The sequence below is a fragment of the Centruroides vittatus genome, unplaced genomic scaffold, assembly GCF_030686945.1.
Source record: "Centruroides vittatus isolate TY-2023 unplaced genomic scaffold, ASM3068694v2 contig_120, whole genome shotgun sequence".
NCBI classification, from domain to species: domain Eukaryota; kingdom Metazoa; phylum Arthropoda; class Arachnida; order Scorpiones; family Buthidae; genus Centruroides; species Centruroides vittatus.
This window is the reverse complement of record NW_027120768.1, coordinates 1,086,979-1,099,848: the sequence shown is the minus strand read 5'-3', so window position 1 is coordinate 1,099,848 and position 12,870 is coordinate 1,086,979. Positions and strand designations below refer to the sequence as shown.

Below are 12,870 nucleotides of genomic sequence, written 5' to 3'. Positions count from 1 at the left end.
AACTTGCAAAACTGACGTTTTAAAAATTAATGACGTTAATGATAGAATGGATAGCTCAGCGAGTAGGATGATCCTACCAGCAGTGTACCAATATTTTGTAAGCTTGTAGGATGAGGACGGAGAGAGACGATGAGACAAGATCACTATTGAAAAAGTATAAATCTTGGCTTATTATAACTAGTTAAGTAACCCTGCATCAGCGTGTAGTCGGAACGAAGCTGCTCGCACCTTTATTTTCTAGATTATGAGGGAAAAAGAAAAGAATCATTCGTTCTCAACAATATATTTGATTTCTATTGGATCATTTAAAGGTACAGATATAAGGTCGGAATAAGCCATTAATTAATTGCTCTGTCAACGTTTCACGAAATTCTGTTTATCACTACGGGTCTTGGACTTACAATAAAGATCGCTACGAGTCAATCTGTAACTCTTTAAAAATACTGAGTCAGTTATTTTTTCACTCAATTCAATGTAACATAGGTAAGACCGATAGCTGTGTCTTTGATTTTTGGAAGAGTTAATCCCTGTGATTTATCTATAGTCATCGAGTATGCTAAGGTAAGGGGAAACTGTCTACGAGATCGCAATATACTGCTATCGTTCGAAGTGCGTATTATGGGGATTATTGGAAACAGATTACCATAGATGAAAGGTCTCCGATAGCTATCGAATTCCACTAAAATAAACAGAGGAAGAGCTGGAGGGCGAGCATTAAGAGCATATATAATGTAGCGTATAGTTCCTAGTGAACCATTGACGAGACCTCCTTGCACCCATAAGTTGACTCTCAGCATGATTCTGGCATTAACGGAGAGATACAAATACTTGGAGAGACCAAGAGCTGAGTCATCTTTGGACGAAGGCGGGGCAATATCTGGAGTGTTTTCAGATGCTATATAAGCAAGATGGCATCCAGTCGAATTCAAGTAGTCTTCGTTGCTTTGTTTAACTTGCTCGTTTGTTGGATATAGCTCTACTGCCATTTGAAACTGATCGAGTTAATCTCTGGATAAATAGGCTCGATTTCTTGTCGTCAGAGACTTCAGATCTGTATCAGAGAAATCACCCGAAGCTAGATGTTGTAAGACATCTGTGAAAAAACTATCTATGCTGTTTTGTCTATGAGAATTACTAAGTTCAATGAACTTCTCAAAAGAATCAAATGTAATGTAATGTCCCAACAGGGTCCCTACCTTGTTGGGACATTACATTGTAAAATCACTCGAGTAGAGAGGAGTATCTTTAACAGGAGAAAGCTGACGAAAATCACCAAACAGATAAAGAATCCACCAAACGGCTCATCTTCCTCTGGGTTTATCTCCCTCAATCTTCTCTCGACCATGTAAAGCATTCTTGCACCAATCATTGACATTTCATGATGATGATGAATTTGAGCGACTTCATCTCAATCTGGAATTTCTGTGCAGCTTCTTCATTTAGAGATCGAAATTTCATAATAACGATAGAAAGACGAAGGAGAGAATGGATCGTAAAGCCATCAATATTGATCACTGCTACTCCATGTTATAGAATAATAAGTTAAAAAAAGAAAACTTTTTTTAACTTATAAAGAATCTTTATAGAATAATATCTGTTGTGTATCTAGTTAGCGATAACATTTACCTTTCAAAATTACTGTTTTAATGCTTGTCATATTTTCCGACCACTAGATGACGCTTCTACACGTGCGTGCAGGAAGCGACTAACACTTGACTTCATGCATTCCTTATCAACATTATAACTCTAGAATGAGTTGTTCGATCTTGATGAAATTTTCTACGACGACTCACCATCACTCAAGGACGAACTGATTAAAATTTCAACTTTCAAAAATGATCCGTTTTGGAGAACTGGAGATAGGGGTTTTTCTTCAGTATGGATCATTTTTGAGAGTTGAAATTTTAATCAGTTCGTCCTTGAGTGATGGTGAGTCGTCCAAGAAAATTTCATCAAGATCGGACAACTCATTCCAGAGTTATTTTGTTGACAAGGAATGCACGAAGTCAAGTATTAGTCGTCACTACGTTCCGACAAATATATAAAAACATGTTGGCATCCCCTTGAAAACGTATAAGAAAACCCTCTAGTCTTCTTTAGTCAACATGGCGGACTGTATTTTGCTCCTATCTGAATAGCAGTATAACGAATGGTCCCAGTGTAAAAGAGTGAATGAACTATTGTTGTGTATTTCTCTGTTGCTTGGAAGCTTGTACTGCAAGATGAGATATAGTTCATCCAGCTGGTATTCTTATTTACTGTACAATAAAGGATTAAAATCATCTTAACGGGCGGATGATTTATCCTACCGGTAGGATACTGTCCATTCTATCATTAATAATACGCCAGAAAGAATTTTCAATTAAAAACAGCTATAGTGAATAGATCAATCAACATTTTCTGTGACGTACACAAAATCTTTTAAACTGTTTACGTCGAGTACGTTCGGCATAAGATGCAGCATTTAAATAGATGAACTAATTTGGTGAACGATGCTCGAATTAGTTCATTACTTCTAGTAGATTTAGGGTTTATATTTTGCATTGATAGACACGTTTCTGACATTTTATCGGTAGATACGTCGAGAAACTTTAAATGTAACTTGAAAAGTAGTACAATACTCTATCCTATCCTAGAAAATCAGTTGCCAGAAAAATCTTGCACACTCTCGGGCCATTTCATACCCAAATACACGGTTTTTCCCACTTTTCAAAATTCGTATTAATTTAAACAAAGATAGACAAAAAGAATATTAAACTTGTTTTTGTTATTAGCATAATCATTGTCATTATGCTACGTAACAAGCACGTTTTTTCATTGTTCGAAATAATAATTATTAGGCCTAAATACAGTAAAAGTACGAGTTCTCACGAGAAGTTTTGTGAACAATTATGGATTCGAAAATTGTATATTTTCTGGGAATGAGTAGCGTTTCAGAAGCGACATCATCATCACAGAAAGAAGAATGATGATTTGCACTGATATTCATTCATCGTTTTGAGGTAAATGAGTTTATAATTAATAGAAATTCACATTTTATTTATTCAAGCGGTAATTAATAGAATATTTTAAAACAATTTAAAAATTAATTGTTTTTATATTAGTATGTATAACTTTTCGGTCATAGTTTGGATAGATTGTTTTGTAATCCGGCAATCTGTTAGTTATGTTGATGGAACATTAAATAACTGGGATAAAAAAGCCAGTCGACCACTTAAGTCAGAGTCGATAGATATACCGGTCCTTGCGCTACCAATAGCTCTTCTAACACTACGATACTGGCGTAATAAATATTTCTGCAATTTCGAGCGCTGCAATCGCTTCGTGGCGCAAGTTTGGCTGGAGCATAGGGAGAGTCAGCTGTGTACATTCGAAATTCTTTTAATATGAAATTTTCTCGTTTTTAATTCAGACATTGCTTTTGTCTTTTTTAAAGGACTGCTTATAAATACTATTTTAATTCGGTTTTGAACATTATTTATTCGTAAATGTCAATATTTATATTTTTATTAACTGTCACTTTCACGATTTTAGACTTTAAATTGATTAGAATGTTTGTTTTTTGCTTACAATTTGTGTTCAGTTTTAAATATTTTGGGGAGTTTTCGTTAAGGGTAAGAAAATGTAGTCAAAAAATTTTTAGTTAAGCCTGTATATACATTATTAATATGGGATTGGTTTGGGATTCCCGAGAACTCTTTGAATCAGGAAGAAAAGCGGTCTGTGGGAATTATGTACATTAAATTATGGAAATGTACAGAAAGGGTTAAACCATGTGTTAAGACAGGATAGATTTAAAGTGTTACAAAAAGAGAGATTTAGGATTTAGGGTAGCTTTGGAGTTTATCAAGGTTAAGCCATATCCGTTTTTTTTATTTATTTATTATTAGGTGAATTATTGTAGTTTGCAGTGAGAAAGGAGCTATATGTTATTCACAATTTATATTGTGTTTTTTAATGAGATAGAAAGATATTAAAGTTGAGCCAAAAAAGTTAGGAACAGGTTAAAGAGGGGAGATTAAAAGTCAGTAGATTTAGTTCTTGGATTTCAACTATAGTTTGTTAGAAGAAAAAAAGGAAATTCCACTATTTAGACAATACATTCAGCATATTTACAGGCACATAATAACTTAGAGGTAATTAGAGGATGATGAGTTAGAGGTTGACAAATAAAATAGATAAATGTTGGATGGAAAGAGTTCAGACGGTACTATTAGATATTGGCAGTAATAGTGGTTAGTGATGACATGAAGTCTAAAAGAAAGACATGTTAGTGATGTTTTAAATCTAAATAAACAAAGGACAAGTGTAGTAGGCCATCAATAAATCTTCATTAATATTCTACTTTCGATAGTGCGGAATATTATATAAATTACCAAAATATGTAGAGTCAATGTGAATGTCATAAGAATTGTAATTTCTCATGTCCAAAATACAAAACTATTTCATCCCAACCAGTGCCGTCTTTAGAACGTAAGGGGCCCTGGGCCAAAAGAATGTTGGGGCCCCCCATGAAGAAACAGAATTAATACTAGATTACAGACAAAGGATGCGTTTACTTCTGAGCTAATTTCACTGTCAGCACGCTCAGCCTGTATACTTTCGTCCGAGCGCCACGCTCATTGGCGTTTACTTTAGAACTATGTGACGTCATGTTTAGCGAAATTGGTAAGCTCGGAGTGCTAGCTAGTTCGTCGTCGAGCTTTGCGATAATTCAACATGGCTGCTCCCATGAAAAAATTACTTTCTGTACAAAGTAATGAAAATGGAATTCTTTTTGGAAAAATAAACGGCAGAAAGTATTTTTATTGGTAAATTTCAATTATTTGTTGTATAAAATGTTTACAATGATCTTTTTTTTATTGTAAGGTTCAATAGCTTTTATCATAAACAGATGTGAAAAAAATTCAGTTCGACTCGTTGTTTATGATTAAAAGTGAAGTTCACGTTATACGCGTTTGGAATCTTCAGAAATGCAATATTCAGAGCATTAAATAAATCGCAAAGAAATGAACAGCATTAATAATAATCCAAAACTACATAAGTTCGTATACTCGAATGAATTTTCCTTACATATGGGAAATGACTTCTCAAGAAATTGCATCATTTGAATACCATTTTCTCGTTACAAACTAAACTTATACGATGACAGAGTAATACTTATTTCTACTGAAGTAAGCTGCTGCTTCTTCAGTTGATGTCTTAACAGCCATATACATTTCATCAATAGAGCCTCTAATTTCAGGAAAACCAGATTGGGTATAAAAATTCCATTATTCTTACATCATCCTGCTCTGTGATGGCCAAGAGATTATTTTTTTCATTTTCATTTAACACTAAGAGAATTAACAACCTTATTTAAAATATTCCACGCAGTCTGTCTAGACATATTAAAACGATCACCAATACCCTTAGAGAAAAGAAAGAAATAAAAAATGTTTTGTATTTAATATCAATTATTTATTGATTTTAAACTCTGTTTAGTTACACCATAAAAGAGCAACGTCACATCCACTCACTGGGTAAAATAATTGCATTAAATATGTATTATATATATGTGTAATTTGCTATTCTCTTATATACTGCATATAATTTCATATATTGCTTCGTATAAACAAACCTGAATGACTCTTGATTTGCCAATGCCTATAGGCAGTATAAAAAGCTGCTTTTGAGGAGAGACAGGTCGTCTTCCAGAGGAAGTAATTTTTCCGTGTCTAAAATTGGGTTTATTTTTTAAAGGAGACTTTCAAAAGATTCTCTTGTAAGTCTAAGGTGCTGTTTAAAATCTGTTGGATTATAAAAAGGTACAGTCTCTTCAATAAAAGTTTCTATCTTTTTTATTTGACTTTATTTTTCTTTTTTCTTCTTTCATTTTTTCTACTATTATATCCACAATAAGATCATCCTCGTCTGATTCGGAATCAAGTAGTTCTATCTGTAACGCAACATTTAAAATAGCAGCTTTGACAATATTATTTGCAGGAAACCGCCATATTTCCTATTAGCGTTCGCGAACTGTATTTCGAACTGGACAAGCAAACACGAATACACGTGCTAGTTAGAATTAAAGGTTATTAAACTGACGACTAGGAATACACGTGCTAATGACGTCATTTCCGGTGTTCAGAATTAGCACTGCTAACTCAGAAGTAAACGCACCCCTAGTGGTCGCTGGTGTAGCTAGCACGGGCTAGACCGGTTACGGATATCGTGCTACCCTTTTAACACATGACCCTTTTAACATATCCCAGAAAATCTGTTGACCTTTTTTTTCTTTTTTTTTAGCCAGTGAGATTTTTCACCCTGTACTCAACACGTAGTGTAAAGTACACTACGTGTTGAAGGAGTAATTTCAATCGTATTATTAATGGTTTCTTCATTTCAAGTAACCTATTTGTTTTCTTTGTAACTTTATTACTTTCGGATTCAGGGGCCCCTACGACCTCGGGGCCCTGGGCCCGGGCCCCGTAGGCCCTCCCCTAAAGATGGCACTGATCCCAACTACTATTTCTCACTATACTGAATCAAATAAAATTGTATAGCACACTTTATGTTAAAGTTAATAAATTATTTAAAAAATAGTTTGTGTTTATCTGGATTAAATTTCTATGGCTATTTAAATGTATCAGAGGTAAGCTATGGGTTTTCTAATTATCTATATACTGTATGTAATCGAGTTGATAATAATAATAATCGTGTTGATAATAACAATTGAGACGAGTTAATAATAATAATAATAATAATAATCAGCGCAGAGCCCAAACGGTTAGGGGTTGAAAGTTGAAATTTGGTACACAGTTAGGGTACGTCACGAGAATGCACACTAAGAAGGGATTTTTTCGAAATACCTTCCCACGGGGGAGAGGGACAGGATTAAGGCTTAACACTTCCATCAACAATGGAAGTGTTAAGTAACAATGGAAGTGTCAAGTAACAATGGAGAACAAGAGAAAGCGACGTGCAAGATTTACGGGCTCTGGAAAAAAAAGAAAAAAGAAAAAGAGTAATATGTTAGAACACATTCGATTTTCAAATTTAAACAGATTAGTTCGGTTTTTCTCGACTTTTCTTCATTAGAACATTCGATGAAAATCGAACGATATAATCAGAACACGTCATGAAAATCGAACGATATTAGAACATTCGATTTTCAAATTCGACCTTTCTTTAGAAATACTTAGTTCGTTGATGAAATTACTCTTTTTATTTTGTGACTATAACGTAATAATCTTAATCTTCGCAATCGTTACTTTTGCTACCTGCTAGACCTACCTGCTAGTACATATATAAAAGTCATACATATGTAATAAAATAAAACAATTCGTGGCGGCACTCAATTATTGGTGTTCGCTACACTCGCTACACTTTCGGGGGAGTCGGGGGGACTACGGCCTTGCAGCCTAAAAACTGCATGCCAACAACAAACGTAGAGGGTACAGTAGACATATGTATGCCGTTCAGAGGGATCCTACCTTTCTCTACTGTCTATCTCTTCTCCCTCCTTCCCCCTTTCCTGTACACAAAGTGTTTAGCCGGCGGAAAAGAGGGTAACTCTTTTCCGCCGGCTAAACACTTTGTGTACAGCCGATGTTTTTAATGTACGGTACGTATGTATGTAACGTTAAAAATTTCGCTTAGACAGTCCTCCCGGGTGGTACCCCTCTTTGGCAGATAGCACGTGTGTCGCGTCTCCAGACCCCATCAAACCAAGCCAATTTCTAGAAAATATTACTGATATACCTTAAATGTGCATGTTGAAGTATTAAATTAATGAAGAATTGTTTTTGTTTGTATGCGGCAACGCGACACGTGGGCGATCTGCCGAAGAGGGAGATGTCTTTTTCTATATTCATCATAGGTTTGGACAGACCCACAATGGGGATGACTGGATGATGAGAAACGGGGTCTGATATATCGGGACCACTGCGTATGAAAAATTCTGATGCCTGACGGAATTCGATCTTGGATTCCTCACAAATGTAGGCCGATGCCTTAACCGTTTCGGCCTTCCTGTCGTGAGTTTAATAACCTTTAATTCTAAATACAGGGTAGCCCAAAAATCATGTAACCATGTTTTACTTTGTGTATTTCAGGTAACACTTTATAGATACGAATCGTAAGTTGAATTTGTGTATTAACACGAACAATCTTTACAATGATTAACTGACTTTTACGCCACCTTATACATTTAATAACTTAAATTATAAAATATATCTAATAGAAATATATAATTATATTGTATGACATTTAAATGCCATATTAGAGCAATAAATGTAATTTAATGATACAATATGACACATAAATCGCCTTGTTTCGTAAAGTTTGCATTGTGTACTCAACCATTAAGTTAATGAATAATTTAACTACTTAATAAGAAATTTCTTCACTATTATTTTCAAAAAAATTCTAAAAATTTCCATTTACCTTCATTTATTGTTTACAATATACAATATTAATTGCTATTCCTTTAATGCGCCTTATGTAACAGGAATTTATTGTTTACAATATACAATATTAATTGGTATTCCTTTAATGGCCTTATGTAACAGGAAATTAGACGAACAACCTTCTTTATTCTGATCTTCATTGCACACTTGCAGCATCTTTTGTATTTTAGGAGCTGATACCTTCCTTTGAAGCAGTCTGAAGCCTCTGACTGATAATTTAATGAATCTTATACGGGTCTATTGTAGTTTAAAATATATGTTACAAGAATAATTCTATAATAAAGATGGATATTTATATATACAATGGATGCCCTGCATGCCTACTCTCTCCGTATCTACAAGCTTGCAAAATTTTTGGATTTAATATTATCTCTGATTGCAACTGTAGAAGAAATTCAATACAAGGAGGAAGATTTGGACAAATCTTACCAAAATTCTATAAGATTTACCTAGATTTTATGGAAATATTTTGGTGGTTTGCTGTTGTAAGATCCACGCTGGATGCCCTAGAAGTAGATGTAATTTGCAAGGATTGGATGCTTCTGTTTGGAAACGAATTGACCCATCTTAGATATGTGTTTATGTTATTTTATACACACATTGCTACTCAGTTCAGCATCTTCAAAAGGAAAAAAATTGATTTCTCTTATAAGAAAAGCAGTGATTACATTCAGGAAATAGATTTCATGCAAAAATCTGAAACAGTTTCTATAATACTTTGCTTGATATTTATTGTTAGTGTTTGCATTACCAATCTATTTGCTGAAATATTTCTTTTTCCTGTTCTGAATATCAATGGATCCAACATTGAAGCATCATTCTGCACCGTTTTCTTGAGCTGGAAAGTAATTCTATCATTTGTAATAATATTCATCATGGCAATTCAAGTAATTTATCTTGGAATAATACTTTATACAAGATTAAATTGCTTATGTGAAATTGTTAGTGATATTACCAATCATTTTAGAAACATACACATGCTACTTGAAAATGTAATACCTAAACATACTGAAATCTTAGACTGTTTTTCGCACATAAATCATGTTGCAGAAATTTCCTTACCTCTGTTTTATGCTTTTGTTATATACATAATTTCTTTCTTTGTATACGTAATCTTATTTTCAGATATGTCATGGAAGATTTTTATGTTGATAACGTGTATATTTTACTTTTTACTTGTCATTTCTTCAGCATACGCCTCTTCCCGTTTGATTGCAAAGGTAAAATGTCATGCAATATCTTTTATTATTTGCATCTTACATAATAAAATTTTGGTATGTTACAGCTTTATGGAAATTTTGTACAAGTAAACATATTGGCTTCAGTCGATGGCACATTGCAAGAGAAATTGAAGGTAATATTGGGTGCTTCTAGAAGGATGGGCGGAAAGTAACTAGGCATAGAAAAATCACTGTAATTTTTATAATTATGAAGCAAAGCTAATGAAATTTATTTAATATATACCTTATTAAATGGAAATACGGATGTATATCTAAAAATTTAATGTAGGTACGAGCGCCGTTTACCAACGACACGTTTTTCTTATGTCGTGATGTGGATTGACAGTCACTTGTCTGCGCGTCCACAGCCTATGATCATTTTAGCTTCGAAAGACAATTCTTGGTTGCTTCCGGACGGTTTGTGACATAACGACCATTTACCGTACGCCATCATCTCTACACAGCAACCACTGATTTCTCCACTCCATAGTGTGCAGCAATATGCGCTCGCTCTTGAACCGACAAGTGGTCGCCCATCATTTTTTCCACTGCACATGAAGCCACCCTCTCTCACTGCCCATACAGATGCAGAAATTATATAATTCATTTATCATTGTACATACACACATAAATTTTATAACGACTGATTTATTATTACAAAAATTATAGCGATTTCTAACGCCTAGTTATTTTACACCCTACGAAGACAGAAAGCAGATTACTGAACTTTTTGCCACTTGTTAGAAGCACCCTCCCTTCTATTGAATTAAATTAATTTTAACATGTTTAATTAACAATTAATGATTTTTAAATCAGATACTAAATTTCATGAAGAGATTTGGCAGATATCCCATAGGTTTATCTGTTGGTGGATTGTTTTATATTAAGAAGCATTTTATCATCAGGGTCAGTTTTTTTCACGTTATAATTACAATAAAATTTATTGTTTATAATTGAAAGAAATCAGTTAAAAACTGTAAATAATTCCTAAAAAATTTATTTTTAATATTTTTATTTTAATTACAGATCATACGTGCGTTCGATTCCGCTTTTTCCGGCCTTCTTGAATTACAAAATACACCTAAAACGAAAAGTTGTAGCACAAACTTATTAATAAATAACACTTATGGGTCGATGTAATATTTGTGTAAAAAATGAATAAATATATTGTTTTATGTGTTATTTTGTAGCAAATATGCATTTTGAGGCTACACTTTTGCGTGTATTATCTTAACTCCAACTAATCGTCGGAAACTATCAGTGGCCAAGTGGATAAATGTTAAGGTGGTGAACAGTAATGGTAAAATAAGTAAATAAATTTGCATTTTACTTAGCTAAGTGTAAAAATTACTGCCAAGTGGCTGTTAGTATGAAGACCTATACCTACTTAATACTAATAAAACTGAACACGAGCGCGAATCTCGATACTATTAATTATGTGAATGAATGTCTCTTTAATCCGAATAAATAAATCCGATAGACTTCCTCACAGCTATCAGGTTAGGTACTCCTTTATTGGAAATTACAAATGCATTTCGGGCCTATTCGGATTAAAGAGACATTCATTCACATTACGTATATACAACTACCACATCTGACATTGAGAACACTATTAATTATGACAATGCGACACGTGGATGATATGCGGAAGGAGGATCCTTCCCAACGAGACTTTTACGAGGTCAGCCCGTCGTCTTATCCACTCGGCCACCGGTGGGCTATTTTTTTATAATCAAGCTGTATTTAGGACACAAGTTTCTGTAAGTTTTATTATTTTGTCGAATGCGGCAGTTTACACGGAAAATTAACTGTTAGATCAGGATAAAAGTAAACAGCTGCGTAGAAGCTGAACAAATAAGGAAATCGCGTGATCTCCAAACTCTGAACATTGGTAAACATGCGGAAGGAACATCGCTCGAAGCTTATTGGTGGAAGCGTCTGGGGAAATCGTATATAAAAGCTGCAACTAAGTTAAGCAGAGCATAATTCGCCGAAGAAGCAATCGAAGAAAATGATGAAAATCGTAGTTTTCCTGTTTCTTCTCTTTGCAGTTGCCCATGCCAATGTGGGAGAAGGAATCGAGGCTGGCGCAGGAGGAGCCGATGCTGCACAGCAAGCAGGCCACGGCGCTGCTGAAGCTGTACTTGGAGCAAGCAAAGGAATGTCAACTGCTGGCATCGGCGTTGGCAAGACCATGGCAAAATCTGGAGCAACTGGTGCTTCAGAATCTGCTGGTAAAAAATAAAGTAGAAATTCTTCGATATTTTCAAAATTGCAATGAATTATTCGTGATACACCATTTAAAAATGTAATTAATGAAAAAAAAATTGAAATTGTTCCAATAAACTATAAATGAAGCATGAAAAAAATCTGTTGTTTGTAGAAATTTTGTCATTCTCTAAAATGTCTTTTAAATTTGTGTTCGATTGATTCGGTTTATTTGTATACACTATACAACAACGCGACACGTGGGCGATCTGCCCAGAGGGATGCCTAGCGGGAGGACTTTCTAAAGGCCGCCACACACATGGCAATGACGTCAGAGGCAATTTTTATGGTCACGTGACTGTTTTTCTTCGCCAATCGGGAAAATATGCCGCTTGTGATATTACTCGTGACGTAGTTCTGGTCCGTCTGGATATGTCGGACTCCGTCCCTCACCACCCGGCCGCTCCATTGTGGGCTTGGCCGAACCCATAATGAGATTGCTGAAAAAACGCTCTCCTAATGGCCACAGGGCGAAAAGAGTATATAGTAAAAAAATGCGCACGAGCGTTGTCGGTTGCCTCTCGAAACTTCTTGGATTTGAGAGGCATCGAATGGACCGTCTACTTTCCAACGAAGGGTATGAATATACTTTCATCAAAGGAGAACGAGATAAAATATGACATAAAGTGACGTTGAGTCAATGACGAGCAATCGATGACCATCAAGCGGGCGATGATCGAACAAATTTGCTTTGACCAGTTTGCGAAGGCCTTAAGGGAAAACTAGCCCTTACTTAGGTGTTACAAACGTGAAGAAAATTCGGAAAATTCCACATGGCCGGCCCGTTGTCCAGGCGCCAACCCACGACCAACTACTACTGTTCAGTGATTTAATCCACTTAGCCACTGGTGAGCGAAAATTTGTGTTCGAATCAGTGACGTAGCGTGGGTGTCAGCCGCCCGGGGCGGAGGAAAATTTCGTCCCCCCTTAAA

The 12,870-nt window shown here is 35.1% G+C and overlaps 1 long non-coding RNA gene across 1 annotated transcript; it reads left to right on the top strand.

Moving 5' to 3' along the window:
- Nucleotides 1–10,500: 10,500 nt before the first annotated feature.
- On the top strand, nucleotides 10,501–10,852 carry LOC136983826 (uncharacterized). The gene is made up of 2 exons (XR_010882102.1): nucleotides 10,501–10,576; nucleotides 10,697–10,852. It is a non-coding gene; the product is annotated as an uncharacterized lncRNA (long non-coding RNA).
- The last annotated feature ends 2,018 nt before the right edge of the window (nucleotides 10,853–12,870 follow it).